The following is a 3,540-nucleotide window of genomic DNA, read 5'->3' as shown; positions in this document are numbered from 1 at the left end:
ACTAGTGGACAGAAATGGCTTGCATGTACATGACAATTATGCCTGATATCGAGATATCTGAATAAGTCCTCAATTGGCTTGCCATAGGTGTGTGTGTGTGTGTGTGTGTGTGTGAGAATGGGAGTGTTTTGGTGTGTGTGTGTGTGTGTGTGTGTGTGTGAGTATGTTTGTGTGTGTGTGTGTGTGTGTGTGTGTGTGTGTGTGTGAGTGTGTGTGTGAGAGTGTGTTGGTGTTGTTGTTTTCTACTGGTTGGGAGTGTCTTGTGTTTAGAGCAGGGCTCGAATTATCTTTTTGTCTCTCTATCTCATAAAAAGTTGGCACACCCGGCACATAGCCTAACAAGACGGTACAATTAAATACCCTAGGCTCAAGTGGCGATTTTGCGCAATATATTTTTTATCTTGGTTTTACCTTGACACATGCACACAACAGACAGACATTTTTAATAAAAATTGATTCATTTTAATTAATTTCAACATATTATTGATTGTAATAGTCCATATTTAATTTCAATTTCACAATACAAAGAAATAGACTAAACAATGTAGTTTGTGCCATTCTCAATTTCACAACGTAACTCATTTGAACCAGACCACCGTCTCAGATAGGCTATCCTCAGTCAACCACAATAATGTATATAGTATAACTTATACACAGGGAAAATACACTAACTGGCAGAAATGAATAAAGCAATTGCAGCCAAACTATGTAGTATTATAGGCTAATGTACACATATAACACCTGGGTGTTCAGTCTTCTCGTGTGTTGAACCGTGGAAAATTAATAGACGAACAATTTTGGAATTTGCACTGAGATGTTGTCGGGTAGCCATTGAATATTCGGCCATCAGAGATTGCTAACAGGTGTTTCAAAATATCACAACACAATCATTGTAGGCTGCATTATGGGCCATAATTTATGGCTTTGTCAATCAACATAGAAGAGGTGAAGCGCAAGTTCAACAGCAAACAGGACTTTTCAGCACGTGTCAAACCATGTAGGCTAGCCCAATTAACGCTTATGTAAATAGACAAAACATTCTTCAGAGTGCTGTCAAATCGATCGTATGCTGTTTGCGATTAGTCTAGTGGTGTGGTGGTGAAGTGCAGTCATGCTGCGTTCAAGACGTAGGATTCAAGGGTAGGTCTACGTCCCGTAGTAGCCTATATTTTTATTCACCGTCTTTAATGGTAAGAGATCGCACAGGGATAGATAATGAGCGGTTGTTTAAGATTAAATTGCAATGCCAGACTCCTTCAGATATGAGAGACCCCCTCAGATTTTTGACTTTGTTGCTTTCATGGGAGCCAATCCTCACTCTATGGGAGCTCGGCTCCCTCTGGCTCCCACGTAATTCGAGCCCTGGTTTAGAGTTAGTTGTGGAATTGTGTGTGTGTGTGTGTGTGTGTCTTGGCCAGACACTGGTTGTGTGTGTGTGTGTGAGAGAGAGAGAGAGAGAGAGAAAGTGTGTGTGTGAGTAAGTGAATGTGTCATCAGCCACTGTCAGTTAAATCTTTGGCTGTCTCACTACTTGCCCTTCTACTGCCCAGCTGCAGAGCCAGCACAAGTGTTATTGGACACACACACACACACACACACATGTACACACACACACACACACACACACACGCACGCACACACACACACACACACACACACGCACACACACACGCACACGCACACACACACACAGGGCCAGCACAAGTGTTATTGGACACACACAAACACACACACACACACACACACTAGTGTTAATTTTGTCACCTATTTTTAATTTAGTCTTAGTCTTAGTCTTGTGACAAAATGTCCTTTTTAGTCTTTGTCATATTTAGTCATTCAAATATAATTTTTGTTAGTCAAGTTTTAGTCGACTAAAAGTCTCATCATTTTAGTCTAGTTTTAGTCAAAAGAAAACTAAAGGTATCTTAGTCTTAGTTTTAGTCAAAACATTTTAAGTCAAGTCAGTTTTATTTGTATAGGGCATTTAACGTGCACAGAGTGCAACCCAAAGCGCTCCACATAAGACATTGTCATTGACACATAGACTAACAAAGACAATAGCGGACGGAGTGGCGTAGTCGCCAGCGTACCCGTGACACCAAGACATACGAGACAGACAACAAACAAATTAATCAATAAAATAAATAAAAAATAAAAATAAAAATATAGCCGCAAGCGGCAATGGCGGGCCCGAGCACCTGCGGGCCGCAACCCGTGACATGTCGGAATCCAACAAAGCACCGACGTGGTGCGTTTGTGAAATGTACATATTTGATGCGTGTGCTATTTGTTTTTGTATTGTATTTTCTGCCACATGTACTTGCTTGGCCAGGTGGGGGCGCAATGCAAGGCAGGCCCATTGGGTGTCATCATAATCATAATATATATTAACCTGAGAAATTTCAGACCATTCATTTTAAGCAAAGAACATTTCTGATACACTTTTTGGTTGGCCAGATGGTGGCGCTATGTTAGGCATGGAAATTACACATGTGAATATCATCACAATAATGATATCCAAATTTTTTGTAAACGTTCAGATCAATCACTTAAGGCATTGTCCTTTTCCTGGCACATTTCCTGCTTGACCAGGTGGTGGCGCTATACCAGGCAGGCCCATTGGGTGTCTGGATATCATCATAATTATAATATTTACTAACATGAGAAGTTTCAGACCATTTATTCAAAGCATAGAGCATTTCTGGCACATTTCCTGCTTGGCCAGATGGTGGCGCTATGCTAGGCCTGTGAATTACGAATGTGAATTTCATCACAATAATGATTTCTGATATTTTATAAAGTTTCAGATCAATCACTTAAGGCATTGTCCATTTCTGGCACATTTCCTGCTTGGCCAGGTGGTGGCGCTATGCCAGGCAGGCCCATTGGGTGTCTGGATATCATCATAGTCATGATATCTATTAACCTGAGAAGTTTCAGACCATTCATTCAATGCACTGTGATTTGTGACACATATCCTGTTTATGTGGTGAGATATTAAAATCATATCAAATATATTACAACATTCAAAAATCCCTTCACAATTTAACATCAGCGACATCTTGGCATAATGTTTGCCAAATTTCAAATGAATCTGACAAACCGTCTAGGAGGAGTATGTTCAAATTGATAATGTGAAATCAGTATAATTGTCATTCTTTCTGTTGCCAGGTGGTGGCGCTATGCCAAACATGCATTATGGGCATGTGAATATTATCATTAACATGGTCTTTAATGACCTGTGAAATTTAAAACATTTCAAGCCATGCATGGTGAATTATGACACATTTATTGTTCATGTGGAAGGGTATTAAAATTAATAATTTCGCCATTTTGTCAAATTACAACATATCAAAAAAAGGCTTCACAATTTATAATCAGGAACATCTCGGCCTCATGTATACCAACTTTGACATGAATCGGATCAACCGTCTAGGAGGAGTACGTTAAAATTGATCATGTCCACAACGCACAAAATCTCAATTACCTCACTTCCTGTGGGCGTGGCTAATGGCATGTTAATGCAAAAGTTGTTTGTTT

Source organism: Alosa pseudoharengus, unplaced genomic scaffold (assembly GCF_046254945.1).
Source record: "Alosa pseudoharengus isolate Yale_2024_CS ecotype anadromous, Long Island Sound unplaced genomic scaffold, YU_APseudo_1.1 YU_APseudo_1.1_scf_6, whole genome shotgun sequence".
Taxonomy (NCBI): Eukaryota; Metazoa; Chordata; class Actinopteri; order Clupeiformes; family Clupeidae; genus Alosa; species Alosa pseudoharengus.
Note: the sequence above shows the minus strand (reverse complement) of the source record.